Genomic DNA, 18,410 nt, shown 5'->3' on the forward strand with positions numbered 1-18,410 from the left:
TTAGCTTGCCTAACTCCTTAATCTCAAACTCCTTTATTAAACATTTCTTTAGACTTTCCATCCCTTCCAAGTCGTCCCCTGTCATTATGATGTCATCCACATAGACTAACAAAATAGTTATTTTTTCTAAAATAGAGTGTCTTATAAATGGAGTATGACCACCTTAACTTTGTTTGTATCCCAAACTGAGCATAGCTTTGGTAAATCTTCCAAACCATGCTGTTGGACATTGCTTCAAGCCATATAATGTCTTCTTCAATCTAGATATAACACCCTCTCCTACACATAACTCAAGTGGAATCTCCATATAGATCTCTTCCTCTAGGTCACCATGTAAGTTGCTGCAATTTCCAATCAAGATTAGCTGCTAATAACAACAATACTCTTATAGTGTTCATTTTTGCAATTGGAGCAAAAGTTTCAAGATATTATACACCATAAGTTTGAGTATAGCCCTTAGCAACTAACCTTGCTTTATATCTTTCCAATGACCAATCTGGTTTATATTTAACTATAAATGCCTATCTACGTCCCACTAGTTTTTTTCCTTTAGGCAAGCTCACCAAGTCCCATGTTTTGTTTTTTTCAAGTGCCTGCATCTCCACCTTTATAGCATTTTTCCAATTCTCATCACTTAATGCCTTAGATACAGTTTTTGGTATTGAAATGGAATTTATGTTGGTAAGTAGGGCTTTATGGCTATGGGACAAATTCTTGTAAGACATAAATAAGTGCAAAGGGTGCTTCATGTATGCTCGAGTTCCTTTACATTCGCAATAGGAACATCACTACCACTTGAATTAGATGGTTCAACAACATGTTCATTCTGATTCTCATTTAGAGAGATAAGAGGAGTAATTACCTCACTATGACCAATGTCAAGACTAGGAGTAGAGTTTGATAGTTGATAGGTGCAAGAAGAGCAATTGGTACTTTCTTCTTGAGTATACTTGCAGTGGATGCGGTAGGCTCTTGAGCAAGTTTTTCCTACATTAGTTCTTCTATTTGGGATTGATCAGTTGAACTACTAGACTTGGGTTGAGAGAGTGGAACAGAGGGAATTGAAAAGACTGGAAACTTAAGAAGAAAGAAATTTGTGTCCTTATCTTTGGATAATGGAGTCTTCCTGTAATACCCAAGAACCTAAAGAAGGATAGTATATATCGATGATAAGTAAGGAAAGAAACAACACTAGCTGGATACCTTTTGGGCTGAATGTAGGCAAAGAACTCCTAGGTTAAGCGTGCTTGAGTTAGGGAAGCTCAAGGATGAGTGACCTCCTTGAAAGTTCGCGTAGGCCTATCAGGATAAGTTGTTTCGATCCTTCTTATCGCTCAATGCGGGATACTACACTTTCTCTTAAGAGAAGGCTGAGCAAAGTAATGATCTTATTCAACAAATGTAACATCATCTGATACAAAAAAATTCTAGTTAACATGAATAAAAGCAAATGGAGAAGAATTCTTTTTCATGTTAACTGGAAGGGATGCTCTTTTATGCTTTGCAAGTTCACATATATCACAATGAAAATCCTCTCAACTAATCCTTTGAACAATAAAGGAAATATTAATCTAAGAACACTAAAGATGGATGACCAAAAGGAAGATGTTGTAGCCAGATTTTTTGGCAAAAATTAATCAAAATGGGCAATAGCTGAAACAAAGTCAAAAGCTTATAAAAATTTATACTAATAACTTGATACAACATATGGACTAAGATATATATATATATATATATACTAGCTAAAGAAAGAGAAAGAAAAACAAGGAATTTTAGCCCGGTGAAATTGTGTAGAAGACAAAATAGAAGACAAAAACCAACCAGCATTAGTAAATAAGGTGGTGATGAAGGAAAGATAGTGTAACACCCAAAATTTTAGGAATTAAAGAAATAGATAAAGATGAATGAAATTTAAGATTAGGATAATTAGTTAAGATCAATTAGAGATTTAGATAAAGTAGGATATTGTATCTGTACAAGATTATGATTAAACCTAGAAGTTGATTATAGATAAACTTAGTATTTCTTGATAAATAAAGAAGAAGGGAAAATTCAATGAGGATAACCAGAGAATGGAATTAGAATTCAAGATGGAGTGAGATTAATTTAAAAGGATTCAATCCAAATCTGATGAGGAATCTGATAACTCAAAGAGCTATAAATATGCCTTAACAAGTCAAATTCTCACAAATCCAAGAGCAGTTTGAGCGAGAGCTGAGAGAGGTTCTTGGTGGTTTCAAAGAAGGAAGGAAAGTAGCAAAGTAAAGGAGGAAGAGGAGACTCACGGGAATCATCAACATTAATACGAGATTTGAGGTTAGTTCTTCTTTTCAATTTGGTCCTTGTTTTGCAATTTAAATTGCTGCCATAAGAAAACCCTACCATTTTTCCCTTCTATATGCCGTCTGTAAGGCCTATCAAGCGGTTCACCCCGTTTCATACTCATTTGCCCAAAATTTGAGTCCAATGTTGTCTTCCTAAATTGTTTATCAAGTCTCGTAATTTGTCAAGCCCAAATTATTTTTGATTTGACTGTTAATATTGAAATTCGAAGTCACCGTTGTGTTCTCGGTTATGTTTACTTCGATGCCCACCTTTCGTTAATATCAGTCCAACCCCTATCAGAGTTTACATATGTCCAAAATTGACTACCCATCAATCCGTCATGTTTTTCAATAAGGGCTCGAATAACTTTTAATTTGTTTGTCAATTTCCAATAACATTGGGTCATACAAGTTTGTTTTTATGCTGTCTACGAAGCCCCATATGGGGCTCGACCTAATTTGATTCAGTTTGCTCAAATTTTGTGCCCAAAGTTAGCATCTGAACTTAGTGATATTTGACCTATTTATTTTTTTTTCCATAAATTACACTTAGGCCCATCCTTTCATGAATTTACATTTTGCCTTTCCTAGATTCCTCCGAAGGCCCATAAGTTTTTGAATTATCGCTAAACCCCCTTTTCAAGTCTAATTCCAATAAATTTGACCTTAATTTTTTCAATATTCAAAATCCCTTAAATTCTTGGATATTAAAGGAAATGCATAGGAGAAGAAGGAATTATTTGATTAACGAAATTATTTGACATGATCTTTAAATCAAAGGGATGTCAAACAAATAGAGAAAGAGCATTTTAGTGCCTATTTACAAGAAAAAAAAAGATGTTCAAAGTTGGGAAAATTGCAGAAAATTCAAGCGAATGAGCTGTGATTGAGCAAAGATTAAGAAGAGAAATCCAAAGATTCAAAAACCAATTTGGTTTCATGCTTGGTAGGTCCACAATGGAAGTGATATACTTGCTAAGTCATCTAATGAAAAGTTATAGAAATAAATAAATAAGGATAAAAACATGTGTCAAAATATATGGAGGAGTACTGAGCCTTTTCCACCTATAATTGGATTAAATCAAGGAATTTCTTTAAGCCCACCCTTGCCCTAGTAATAACTGAGCTCATTGATCACATCCAAGGTACTTAGAATATATATATATATATATATCCAAGGAGAAGTGCCATTGTATAGCCATTGTATATATCCTCGAGCTTGGGTTGGTTGATTCAATCCAGCTATTCTTGAGTTCGGGTTTACTCGTAGTGAAGCTGATCGTTCTATTTTTTATCACTCTCAGTTTGGTCGCCACATTCTTCTAGTGGTATATGTTGATGATATAATACTTACAAGGGATGATGATATTGGTATCATTGAATTAAAGGCACATCTTCACAAATAGTTTCAGACTAAGAATCTAAGTTCCTTGAAATACTTTTTGGGTATTGAGGTAGCTTGGTTAAAGCAAAACATCTATATTTTTGAAAGAAAGTATGTCTTGGATATGCTAGAGGAGACATGGTTGCTTGGATGTAAGCCAACAAATACCTTTATGGATCTGAATATCAGATTGTTATCGGGACAGGGGGAGCCTTTTTCTAACCCTAGGTGCTACCTCGACTAGTTGGTAAACTTAATTACCTCATAGTCACACGTCCTAATATATGATTTGCTGTGAGTGTGGTAAATCAGTTCTTGGATTCACCTTGTAACAGTCACTCGGATGCAGTTATTCGTATTCTTTAGTATATTAAGGCAGCCCCCGATCAGGGTGTATTGTATCAGAATCATGGACATAGTCAAATTGTGGGATGTACGAATGTTGATTGGGTAGGATCACCTAGTAATAGTTGATCCACATTTGGATACTATGTATTTGTGGGTGGAAACCTGGTCTCTTGGAAAAGTAAGAATGTTACCAAGTCCAGTGCAAAAGCTGAATATATGGCAATGGTCGTAACAACATGTGAACTAATGTGGCTAAAACAATTAATTGAGGAGTTAGGCGTTACGCAGGTTAAGTCTATGCAATTGATTTGTGACAATCAGGTTATAATGCATTTGCTTCTAATCCTGTGTTTCATGAGAGAACTAAGCATATTGAAATTGATTGTCACTTTGTTAGAGAAAGTGTGCTCTCTAGGGATGTAGTTACAATATATGTGGGTTCTAACGATTAGTTGGTTGATTTGCTCACCAAGTCACTTAGAGGTTCTTGTGTGAATTAAATTTGTGCCAAGCTGGGCATGATCAATATATATGCTCCAGCTTGAGGGAGAGTGTTAAATAAGATAAGTAAAGGGTATTAGTATAATTAGCTTAAAATATTTGTATATATATATTCTCTTGTATTATACACTTTTAGTAGAATACACATACATTATTTTATTTACATTATCTTTAAATAGGAGGTTGCAGTCAAAGCTGATCCATTATAGACTTATTCTCTTATCTCTATCCTCTTATCTCTAATTTTAAAAGTTTCAGATTAGGTGGTTAAGTTAGTGTCCTATTTTTAGGGAAGTGTTTGTTGACTCTCCAAAAACGGTATATATTGAGACTTTGATAGGATCTCAAGAAAACAGATAGAATTCCGATTAGTTAAAGAATTCGCTACTGGTATGTCAACTCCCGATTACAAGAAACAAAGGTAAACAAGGAAAAGAAAGTAAAAGAATGGGCATTCGAGAGGCCCATAACTCTCCTGTAGCATCTACTCAATTTTTTTTTCCCTCCCTCTCTTTTCGATTCCCTATTTATAGGTTGTTATTCTCCCTCCATAACCGCATCTGGTTATGCACATGCTGGTTTGTTACATAAACCAACAAAGTTCCAATTCTACCCTTGGTGCACATGCTGGCTATTACGCAACCCAGTTGTGTTACCATCTTGCCCTTGACTCTTGAAGTGCCTTTGGTAGGTCCGCAGCACCGGAGGCCTATCATTACTCCCCTCCCCAACTTTCACCTTGTCCTCAAGGTGGAAAGTGAGAAATTGCTGTTGAATTAGGCTATAGGGCTCCCAAGTAGCTTCCAATGGCGGTAACCCCTTCCATTGAATTAGAACATTCAATCCACGTAAATTACTTCTTGTTCCTGGTCGGACTCCCAACATTGCCTCTGGCTCGACCAACATCTCCAATTCTACTCTTAGTTGACTGGGAATCTCCATAGTGGCTTTCAATGCCCCCTTGGCTTCACGTAGTTGGGACACATGGAAGACGGGATGAATGTTGCAATGTGATGGTAGCGTTAACTTGTAGGCTACAGGCCTTATCTCCTTTTCAATTACAAATGGACCATAGAATCTAGGAGCCAATTTCTCATTTGAACGGGCAACCAATGTTTTTCTGCGATAAGGCCTTAGTTTCAAGTAGACTAAGTCCCCTACCTTGTACTTCATCTCTCTTCTTTTCATATTTGCCTCCTTCTTCATTACTGCCTGGGCTCTTAATAGTTGTGCCTTAAGTTCCTCCAAAATGTGATCTCTTTCGATCAATTGTTGCTCAACCACCGAAACAGGAGTGGATCCCCTTTCAGCCCGCAATATTGCGGGTGGTTCTCACCTATACACTGCTTGGAATGGGGTTATTCTCGAAATTGTGTGGTATGAAGTGTTATACCATAGTTCAACCCAAGACAACCACATGTACCAAGCTTTAGGTTTGGAGGAAGCAAAACAGCATAGGTATGCTTCCAAGGTCCTATTAAGCACCTCCGTTTGGCCATCCGTTTGTGGGTGGTAAGCTGTGCTATGGTGGAGCTTGGTGCCTTAGAGGCGAAACAATTCCTCCCAAAATCTGTTTATGAAAATCTTGTCCCTATCTGATACGATGGATCGTGGTAGACCATCAAGCCTCACAACTTCTTTGATAAAAACCCCTACCACCTCTCCTGCTGTAAAAGGATACTTAAGTCCAATAAAATGTCTATACTTACTAAGTCTATTCACCACCACCAAAATAGAGTCCATTTTGCCTGACCTTGGTAAGCCCTCAATGAAGTCCATAGCAATGTCATCCCAAATTTGATTTGGGATAGGAAGGGGTTGCAAGAGCCCTCCTAGCTTTAGGGCTAGAAATTTGTTTTGCTGGCAAACAACACAATTACTCACATACTGGTGGATGCCACACTTCATTCCTGGCCAATGAACATTAGTTGCAATCCTCTTGTAAGTTTTCAAAAATCCCGAGTGTCCTCCCACACTTCCATCGTGTCCCTCATGTAGTAGTAGAGCACCTTGGTAGGTACAACTGACCCTTGTAAAGGAGGTGGCTGTCTACCAATTGGAAATTGGGTCTGGAGGAAGGATCAAGTTGGAGATCCCTGACAACCCTTTGCAGCCTCTCATCGTTTTTTACTTCACGAGCCAATTGATCAAGCTGGAGCACCTTAGGAACTGTTAAGGCTAATAGGAGAGTGGCTGATGCGGGACAGGCCATTTGTTGCCTTATTTTCCAATCCGGGGCGATATTGTATCTCAAACTGAAATCCCATTAATTTCACCATCCATTTATGATATTTTGGACTCACCAACCTTTGCTCCATTAGAAATTTGAGACTCTTCTAATTAGTTTGAACCACAAACTTCCTTCCTAACAAGTAATGTCTTCATTTTTGCATCGCAAACACAATGGCCATCAATTCTCGTTCATAAACCGATTTCCTTCTCCCTAATTGATTAAAAGCATGACTGAAATAAGCAATAGGTCTATGATCTTGCATTAAAACTGCCCCCATACCTTGTCCCGATGCATCCGTTTCAACCGCAAATGGCTTGCCAAATCCGACAAAGCTAAAACGGGTAGCGACACCATTGCAGCCTTGAGCCGTTGGAAAGCTTGCTCGGCTGTCTCATCCTAGAAAAAATTGTTTTTTCGTAGTCACTCCATGAGAGGCCATGCCAACTTGCCATAGTCCTTAACAAATCGCTTATAATACCCCATGAGCCCGAGAAAACCTCGCAATTCCTTCAACGTGGTAGGAATGAGCCAATCTAACATAGCTTGTACCTTGCTACAATCAGCTGAAACCCCTTGCTGTGATATGATGTGGCCCAAATATTCAATTTCTAGCTGTCCAAACAAGCACTTCTTCCTATTCGCAAACAACTGGTTATTTGCCAGCACTCTCAGAACACAACATAAATGTTGTGTATGTTGTTCAAAATCCCTGCTAAAAACCAGTATATCATAAAAAAATACTGACACAAAACGCCTCAATTGCTCCCTGAAAATGTCATTCATCAATGACTAAAATGTGGCTGGCGCATTTGTTGATCCGAATGGCATAACGAGAAACTCATAATGGCCTTCATGCGTCCTGAAGGCAGTCTTCGGAACATCCTCAGCCTTGACTCGAATCTGATGATAGCCAGACTTAAGATCGAGTTTGGAAAAAACCGTGGCCCCATGAAGCTCATCCAGCAGCTCCTCGATCACCGGAATTGGAAACTTGTTGGGCACTGTCACCTTGTTCAAAACCCTATAGTCCACGCAAAAATGCCACCCCCATCCTTCTTCATGACAAGCAAAATCGGACTAGAAAAAGGGCTAGAACTCAGTTGTATAATCTTGGCGGCTAACATTTCTCGTACTATTTTCTCGATCTGATTTTTTTGTAGGTAAGGGTAACAATAGGGCCACACACTGATTGATACAGTGCTTGGAAGTAGATTGATTGCATGATCTTTTTTTCTAGAAGGGGGAAGCCCCTCCGGTGTTGTGAACACCCCCTCAAACTTAGCCAATACCTCTTTTAAGAACAACGGAACTTCTACCTGACATTCATTGAATTTTGTTGCTAGCATTCCTAGTTCTAGCAACATTCCTTCTCCATTCTCCTTAAAGACCTTCATCATAGCTTTCAAGGATACCAAGCTTTTGCTCAAACTGGGGTCTCCTTGCAAGGTCACGGCCAATCCCCCAACTTGAAACTTCATAGTTAAGGCCTTCCAATCCACACTCATCTTCCCCACTACCGCTAGCTACTTCATCCCAAGGATTACATTAGAGCTACCCAACTCCAAGGGCAGGAAATCTTCCACAATTTGCAAATTTTGGAGGGTAGGCTTCACCCCTTTGAAAATTCCTGCCCCTTGTACTGCCACTCCGGTCCCCATGATCACCCCATACCCGACTGTTTCTGTCCTATGTAGACCCAACTGCTGCACCAAATCTGTTGCAATGAAATTGTGGGTGGCTCCTTCGTCGATGAGTACCACTACCGGCTGCCCCTCTATGTCTCCTTTGAGCTTCATAGTTTGTGGTGTGGTTAATCCAATTACCGAATTCATGGAGAGCTCAATGACCTGCCCCCATTGCCCCGACTCTCTTGCGATCTCTTCCAATGTTTCTCCCCCATCTACCTTTTCATCGTATATCATCATCACTTGCAGCTCCTTGTTTCTGCATTTATGGCCTATAGTATACTTCTCTTCGCACCTAAAGCATATGCACTTATCCCTTTTTGCCTTCCACTTAGCCTCGCTTAGCCGCTTGAAGGGTGGGTTACTCCCTCTCCTAATGGCCTGTGGTCGATAGGGATTAGGAGAACTGACCGTCGTTTGTTTTTGGAACTGTTATGAGGGTGGAAGAATTCCCCCTCGGTAAGTCAAAGCTAGGTTTAGCATGGTCTGTCCCTTGTTCGACCTTGATCCACCCGCACCTCCTCGAACCACCTGATTTCGCTCCTCTATATGTTGAGCTAAGTCCATCATCTGCTCTAAACCCCTTGGCCTCAACACCCTTAACTCGGCCTTGATATCAGGTTGCAATCCATTGATGAAATGCCCCTCTAGCATGGTTTCTGGTAGGTTTTCAAGGGGTGATGCTAATGCCTCGAAGCATTGGTGGTACTCCTTGACAGTTCCTTTCTGCTGGAGGGCTAGAAATCACTGTTCGATAGAGCCTTCTTGGGTGGGTTGGAAACAGCTCCTTAATAAGAACTTGAAGTCCTCCCAATTCCCAACCCTTCGCCGCTTCTCCTCCCATTGAAACCACAAAAGCGCAACACCCTCCAAACACAACGCTACTGTGTCCATCTTCTCTTCGTCAGTCAGCCTATTCACTACAAAGTATCTATCGGCTCGGAATATCCAACTGTCAGGATCTTTGCCTTCAAAAAGGGGCATCTCCAACCATCGCCCTCGAATCTCTGGCCGCCAACCCCCCTCGGAACCCCCTGCTTCCACTCGTTGCACCCCTATTTCCATCGGCGCCTTAGAATCCTGAATGAATTTCGGAGGCTGTCTTCCCAACTTCTCCTTGTTCTTTCTCTCCCTTTCTTGCTCTTCCCACCTCGTTCTCATCCAAGCGAACTGTTCCAGCAAGCTCACTACATTCTTCTCCACCGATTGAACCTCCCCCCTTATGGCATTAACACCCCGTTGCATGCCTTCCATCCTCCATTCCAATTCACCTACTCGGTCAGTCAGGTTCACCATTAGGATTGGTGATGCTTTGATACCAAAGTTGATAGGATCTCAAGAAAACAGATATAATTCTGATTAGTTAAAGAATTCGCTACTGGTATGTCAACTCCCGATTGCAAGAAACAAAGGTAAACAAGGAAAAGAAAGTAAAAGAATGGGCATTTGAGAGGCCCATAACTCTCCTGTAGCATCTACTTAATTTTTTTCCCCCTCCCTCTCTCTTCTATTTCCTATTCATAGGTTGTTATTCTCCCTCCATAACCGCATCTAGTTATGCACATGTTGGTTTGTTACACAAACCAGCCAAGTTCCAATTCTACCCTTGGTGCACATGCTGGCTGTTACACAACCCAGTTGTGTTACCATCTTGCCCTTGACTCTTGAAGCGCCTTTGGTAGGTCCGCAGGATCGGAGGCTTTTAAGACTTATCCTTGGAATAAGATGATTATGTGTTTCTTGCTCAAATTCTAACAGTATTTATTACAATCTTGTATCCATCTCTCTTCGTTTTAATTTCTAGTGTGCCTCTTCTTCATTCCATCACCAAAACTTTTTTTTTGATTTGGGGCTTTCTCCTTTGACTCTTCTAGAACCATGGTTGTCATATTTTGAATGATAGTTCCCTTTCAGTTTATACATGTGGTTTGCTTCTTCTAGGGTCCAATCTCTTCTACCACACATTTCTTTTGGAAGTAGTTTGCTTTTACTCCCCTGCCATCTGATTCTTGGGTTTCATTTTGTATAATTTTTTCCCTCTATTTTTTGGTATAACATCTCTAAATCTTCTCAAAATTTTGTCTTTATCTCCTCAACCCAACTTGTGGTACATATGTACTAACAATATTCATAGGTTCTTCTCTTAACACAGCTTTACCAATAGTAATCCTATCTCATATTCTCTTTACACCCACTACCTCATCCTTTAAAGTCTTATCCATAATAATCCTCACTCCATTATGTGCCCAATTCTTCATTAAATTCCAAAATACATATCAAAGTCTGTCAACATTTTCTCCTAATTTAATTTGGTCAACAACCTGTCTTGTCTTTTGGAGACACATAATATTAATTTTTCTCCTAATTTAATTTAGTCAAAGTCTCAATATTCCATGATTTAATTCTTAATTTATGATTTTGGACTAATTTCTTTCCTTGAATTTGTCTATGAAAATGTGAGAACCCTCAAAATTTAAAGCTCCATCCAAGTGTTGATGTAGTAGCTTTAGCTCATTTTTCACTACACATGAGCGGTGCAATGCGTCACCATAAAAATTTACGCCCCAACAATATTTTATTTGTCCATAATTTGTGTTGTTGATTCAACAAGTTTTACACTGACTGCTTAATGCAACCATACTCCTTTCTCCGATCTAGGGACTAGTTTGTAAGAATCCACAGGCAGAGTTAATTAAAATATAGGTATATAAGAAAATATATTCAATCATTCTATTATCTGATTTTTCTCTTTTCTATTTTATGAAGTAATCAAGTGGTTTCAATAGGTTGCAGATACACAAAAGCTTGCAGATATGGCAGCAGATAGTTCCTGGGTTGATTATGATACTGAAAATTTGGAACCGCCTATTTTGACTGTTGAAGAGGCTTTTGAGAGGTCAAGTTTCATTGAGGTCCCTCCTTTCCTTTATCCAGCACAAGTTGGTGACTTCTCAAAAGGAATGAAAGAAGCTGATCAAAAGATTCTATCCGCTGAGGTACTAATAGCTAGCTGTCTCTTTTTTTTTTAATTTTTTTTTTGTTGGATCTTTTTCCTTCTAGCAGGATAGTTTTTTGGAGTGATTCGTTCACAAGTTCACTTGATGTTGTTATGATGTTTCAGACACTTTCTGGAGTGATTCAAAAGCTCTCACAATGTGTGCTTATATCAAATTACTTTCTTATTTGTGGTACACAGATCAAACTTGAGTCTCAATACCATTTCTATATGGAAACACAATCTGCACTTGCTATCCCAGATGAAGACAATTGCATGCTGGTTTACAGTTCTACTCAGTGCCCGGAGTTTGTCCACTCTACAATTGCAAGTTGCCTTGGTGTTCCTGAACATAATGTCCGTGTGGTTACAAGAAGAGTTGGTGGAGGTTTTGGTGGAAAGGCTGCCAAATCTATGCATGTAAGAATAAAATTGCATCGCAATTTGAAGTTGGTTTTCAAATGAAAAGAAACCATTTGTTCTCAAGACCTTTCCTGTCCTAGGTTTCCAATTTTTTTTTGTTGCTTTTTCCTATCTTTTGTTTGGGACCCCCACTCAGATACCCTAGCCAAGTCGATGAGTCCGAGCATGTGCCCCGAAGGAAAAAGAACCCGAGGGGATGACAGACCTGCCATGCATGCATACTTGGTTCACATATACCTGATCATGAATCTGACAACATAAGCATAAACCACAATCTAGGCATGCATCTCAGCACACAACTGCCCATAGGGCTAGAGGGTTTATATATATATATATAGGCTAACCCAAAAACTCAAAAGAAACAACAACCCTGTCATACAACTCTGTCCCCATGGTAGGATCAACCAGGATTGCCCTGTACACCATCTACTTAGGTGGGTTCGACACCACTAGACTCACCCCCAACTTTGCCTTTGCCTTTACCTGGAATGAAGGGAAGCAAGAGTAAGTCACAAGACTTAGCAAGTATATAAGAAGGAAAAACTGACAAGAATAAGGAGGTTAAGAATAACTCGTACTCAAGTGCAAAACTCATGCAAAGCATGGCCACTAATCATATGAAAAATACTAGGTACCGATAACATAAGAAAGAGATGCACATACCGGATCTTGGGGCCTAAATAAAATGCACTGGCACCCAAGTCCATATCACAAACCTACTGCTGCCTTGAAGACAAGATGTACCTGTAACTCGAGCCAAAGCTCTCTCGGGTAGGAGCGACCAACTCTTGTCTCAGCATGCTAGAACGTCCGTGAACATAAACTCGAGTCGAAGCTCGCTCGAGTGGGAGTGACTAACACCTGTCTCGACACGCTAGAACATTCGTGTATATAAACTCAGTTCGAATTACTCGACACTGTACAACTGTAATACTAGAACTGGCGCCAAGGACCATGCAATGCACAAATATAATGTAGTGGAATAATGAGTATAAATGTGATACATAGCCCCCATAAAACCATGCATCAAGCCTTTCTCGCCCATATAGGAAGTCACATTCGATGCAATGCTCATGACTAGCTAACCTAGATATTAAAACCATTTAGCATGCCCGTGGCTAAGCACACAAGTCATATGGAACCCCCAAATACATATCCCAAGCCCCGACATGCATTTGAACTGACAAAATACTGTAAATAAATTACAGAGACCACATGCTACTGCAATATCCAACTAGAACTTACCCACAACATCCTAGCTTCATTTCGACAATAAACAGAAGGGAAATCGAGCCCTTCAAAGCTCACAAAAAGAGACCCACCATCTGGTAAGGATCTAACCAAGATGGAGACAACTTAGCAAGAAACAACCTATAATCCTTGAATAAAGTCATCTGTAATTCACAGTGAGGAAATCCCTGAAGAAATCCTCAATTAACAAATAAATCCTCAAATAACAAGCTTATTTGAAAACTCCAACTACAACCTCCAGTAATTCAACATCATAATAAGGAAATAAACCAAATGAAAAAAATGCAGATCTTTGGAAATAAACCAAACGAGAAAGGAGTAGATCTCTCTCACCAGTTGAACACTATGGAAATACGAAGGGAGTCGATGCTTGCATCAAGTAGAAAAGAGAAGGAACTTGCAAGAGAGGGGGATAAAACTTGCCTGAAATCGAACCCTAGAAGCTTGGCTCCAATCTTCTGCTTCTTCTTCTTCTTCTTTCCCCTGCTTGGTCTCTTGGTCGAACACCTCTCTGTAAATAATTCTCTCTTCTCTCAACACTCGATATATATATATATATATATATAAGGAGCAAAGGAAATTGGGGGAAAAATGCGTGGTAAGCTGGGAGGAAAAGCTCCCCGACATGTCTCTTGAAAAATCGAGGTTTGGGTTGAGAAAATGGCATTGGAATTGGTGACAGTGGAAGACATCCAGATACAATGAGAAGACATCTGGATGTAATGGCTTGGTGATTGTGAGAGCTATCCGAATATGGCAAAAGACATCTGGATGCAAGAAACAAAAATTAAGCCAACTTATGTGAGTAATACCTGGATATAGAAGGGGCCATTCGGATGCTAGAGACAAAGAATTATGAAGGATATCCAGATAGTAAGACATATATCCGAATATGAGAGGCATTGAATGAAAAATGGAAATCTAGACAGTTTTGACATCGTTTCGTAATCTGGGCATAACTCTCTCGTCTGAGCTCCAATTGAGATGATTCAAGATGCTATAGAATGATAAGAAAAAGATTTACAACTTTCATGTTTTGAGAGATTCAGGCTGCATTAAGATCGAAATCGGGCTTCAAGGAGAAATCGAATTCCTGAAACATGGGACATCCGAATGCCTTTGCTCATATCCGAATGCCACAAGCTACATTCGAATGTCTCCCCCCCCACATCCGGATGTCACTCACAAAAACTCAAAGAGGACATCCGAATATGCCTCTAGCCATCCGGATACAAGACTCAAAGCCAAAGGCACATCCAGATATCTCATAAGCCATCCGAATGTAAGACACAACAGCCATGAGGCACATCCAAATACTTCATATTCCATCCGAATGTAAGACACAACAGCCATGAGGCACATCCAAATACTTCATATTCCATCCGAATAAGGCCCAAAACTCACACATCCGAATGCCTAGGCCCTCATTCGAATACCCTAGCCTATATTCGGATATCTAAACTACAATTCTCACATACATTCGGACACAACACCAAAATCTAGCTTAATCACTTAGATTACACACTTAATCATTATCCAACACAACCATACTCTAACCATTAATCATAACAAGATCAAATTAGCACCAAGGCATGCAAAATCATACCCAAGTTCAACAATGGGTCGTTACATTTTGACTTGGCATTCTTACTATTTAAGATTATGCATGATTTTTGGATGATGCATTGTTTATTAAATTATTATTATTAATTGTTTTTAGTAAGGAGAAATGATAGGAGGTCTAGGTCTTTAATTCCTTTACATGGAAACAATCTTTTGAATATGCATTATATAATCCAGTAATTGTTTGAGCTGGAAGATGAAGAAGATATCTTAATCAAAAAGAAAAAGAAAGACGAAATTAATGTTTTTTTTTCTCTTCCTTTTCCGTCTTTCTTCCTTTCTGATGTTGTACTTTCCATGATTTCTTAGAAATGGGAAACACAAATTGAGAAACTAGAATTAGATTGAGTCTGAAAGCTTTTTCATACAAAAACAGAAGCTGGAATCTTGCAACTTCCTTTGTAGCTTTTTACAGATTTTAGTCGTTGATTGTCTTCTATTTTCCTCATCTTTTTGACAATCAACTTTCAATATTTACTTTTTTGAACAAAAAGATTTAAGGACTTACCGTACAGTACAACCACCACAAGCCTTGTTCCCACTAGATGGGCTCAGCTACATGAATTCTAGACCTCATCCATCTCTATCCATGACCATATTTTTTATAAGGCCATTATATTCTATTTCATGTCTAAGGGTGAAGGACCTGTTTTATTATGTTAAACTTATTTAACTTGACTTGTTTTCAAATAATCAAGTAATTGTTAAAGGCTACATTCACTCAACTCTTGTTTAGGTAGTGTTTGTTAATCAAGATATGGGTGGAAAATGTCAGATATAGGAAGCATTCCAGATGTTTGTCCTTTCCAACGTGCTTGTTAAACTTATCTGTTGACCCTTAGAAAAGAAGTTACGTGATTATCTTATCTTGATTTTTCCAGATATGCTTATCTTCCCTCCCCCTCAAGATAAACATATGTTGGTTCTTACAGATAAGAAAAAAATAACTCGTGTTTTTTAGTGCATTCTAAAAAATTTAACAAATAGTTTGATAAAAATTTTGGAATGCTTCCCAGCCTTATCTTTACCATTCCATATCTTGGTCCGGAAAGTATTCTGGCCTTATCTTGATACTCCCTTATTTTTCTCATTTTAACAAATGCTACTTTAACATAATGTGCTCTACTTATAATTATCATATTAACATTAAATAAAGGTTACCATTGTTTTTTGACCTATGTACTTTTCACTGTTTTATCCCAACATTTTTCCTTAAAAGTTTTAGGTTAAGTTTATAAATGTAACAGTATGTATTGTAGAAACAGTGATTTTTGATATGTGTTCCTCTGTTAGTGCGACATATTTGGTTGGAATAAAACGTTCAAGGTATTGAACTTTAGATTTCTCATAGTAATGAAAACATAGTTTTGAGATTCTTGATCTGAAGTGGTTTATTTCCCCTCACCCTCCCACAGAAGGTAGGTCAACTCTCTTGATCTGAATATGCTTTGTCCAACAACTTTGGAACAATAATCTGTTTCTATCCTGCTTTTAGAGACTTGATGCAAGAGTTTTACAATTGGTACTTCAGGTTGCTGCAGCATGTGCACTTGCAGCACACAAGTTAGGCCGCCCTGTCCGAATATATATGAATCGGAAGACAGATATGGTAATGGCAGGAGGAAGGCACCCCATGAAAATAACATACAGTGTTGGGTTTAAATCTGATGGGAAGATCACAGCTTTACACCTTGATATATTACTCAACGCTGGAATCTGTGCAGATATTAGCCCAATAATGCCTCTCAACATTCTTAATGCACTAAAAACATATGATTGGGGAGCTCTGTCTTTTGACATAAAGTTATGCAAGACAAACCATACATCTAAAACAGCAATGCGAGCCCCTGGTGAGTTACAGGGATCTTTTATTGCTGAAACTGTAATAGAGCATGTGGCATCTATCCTTTCAATGGATGTGGATTCTGTGAGAAAGAGAAATCTCCACACATTTTATAGCCTGAAACTATTCTATAAGGGTAGTGTAGGTGAACCATTAGAGTATACTTTGCCTTCCATTTGGGATAAACTAGCAAGGTCATCATGCCTTGCCCAAAGAATTGAAACAGTACAACAGTTCAACAGGTATAATAGATGGCGCAAAAAAGGTATTTCTCGAGTTCCTATTGTGCATGGTGTTTCACTAAGACCAACCCCGGGGAAAGTAAGTGTTCTTTTAGATGGGTCTGTTGTTGTAGAAGTTGGAGGGATTGAGCTGGGTCAGGGTCTTTGGACAAAGGTCAAACAGATGACGGCATTTTCTCTCAGTTCAGTAAAATGTGATGGGACTCAAGATCTCTTGTATAAAGTAAGGGTCATACAATCAGATTCCTTGAGCTTGATACAAGGGGGTTTGACTGCTGGAAGCACTACCTCAGAATCAAGCTGTGAAGCAGTTAGACTTTGTTGCAATACATTGGTTGAAAGATTGATGCCCCTCAAAAACAAGTTGCAGGAGCAAATGGGTGTTGTAAAATGGGAGACCCTGATTGACCAGGTATATATACCCACTTTGAAGTTCTTTTTGGACTGTTTGTTCTCTTCTTCACATTAGAGTTAGACTAGAGTAGAAGAAGTCATTGTTAGCTCTATTGCATTACATTTATTTCGGTATGGGCAGTAGTATGTATGCTAACTAGCTGAATATCTCACCAAACCATGATATCTGAATGAAAGCTTCTTCAAATATCAGAAACTATTGTGAAAATTTTTGGGGTTCTTATGGTTGGCGTGCTTCTATCCAAATCGAGCTTGCTTCTTTTGAGGCTGATGCCACTCTCTCTGTTCATGTTAGACAATGCAATAAAGGGCATAGGTTTAGTATTGCTCTTTGTCATTGATGAGGGTTGTTAGAGTCTTGTTAAAATGTGAAGTGAGTAAACTATGATTGCAGAAACATTATCTTTGTCAAAGACATAGACTGATAGACAAATAGGAATAAGGGGTGCTCATCAATTATGTGGATCACAAATTACTAATGATGACCATAGAGTTGAAGAAAGAAAAAAGAGGAGAAAATAGTAGAGAAAGGTTGTAGTTGGATGAAAGGAACAACTATATACTTCATCAAATTAAAGCAATGTTATAAGGAAAGATTACAATAGGATTATATAATCCTATTTTTATATTATTTACTAGCACATGAAGGAAAGATCACAGTAGGATCATAGCATGGTTGTAAGGAAATATTCCACCAGCAATTGAATAGTAATCAATACAAGATTATTGTTTACTGAAATTCTCCAGATTAACCATCATGCCTTGATTCTATAGTAACATTCTCCATATATAATCTCCCCTTTTTTCTGAACAACTTGTCCAAGATACTAAAATTGATCTTTTTTTGTTTGGATCTCTAAGTTTTTTAATAACATCATCCACACATCCATTGTTACTAAACGTACAATCCACATGCTCAGTTTTCAACCAACTCCATTTAAAACGTCTAGATTCTAAGGTGTTTCTCCACAATTTAAGTTTATTATTTATGCCTTCTTATGTCTCATCCACTATGACAATATCTGTTTGTAAATAGCATGCAACGTACTTCTTGGATGTGAGTTTACCTAGCATATAAAAATAAAATATTGATGTTTGTATGTCTAGAGGACTCACGTAGACATCCTTGCTGATTTTTGTTTAA

At 38.6% G+C, this 18,410-nt stretch overlaps 1 pseudogene; it reads left to right on the forward strand.

The window, feature by feature from the left end:
• LOC127808255 (indole-3-acetaldehyde oxidase-like) overlaps window positions 1–18,410 on the forward strand; it is a 46,654-nt pseudogene that overhangs the window by 15,790 nt on the left and 12,454 nt on the right.

The sequence above is a fragment of the Diospyros lotus genome, chromosome 1, assembly GCF_014633365.1.
Source record: "Diospyros lotus cultivar Yz01 chromosome 1, ASM1463336v1, whole genome shotgun sequence".
NCBI classification, from domain to species: Eukaryota; Viridiplantae; Streptophyta; class Magnoliopsida; order Ericales; family Ebenaceae; genus Diospyros; species Diospyros lotus.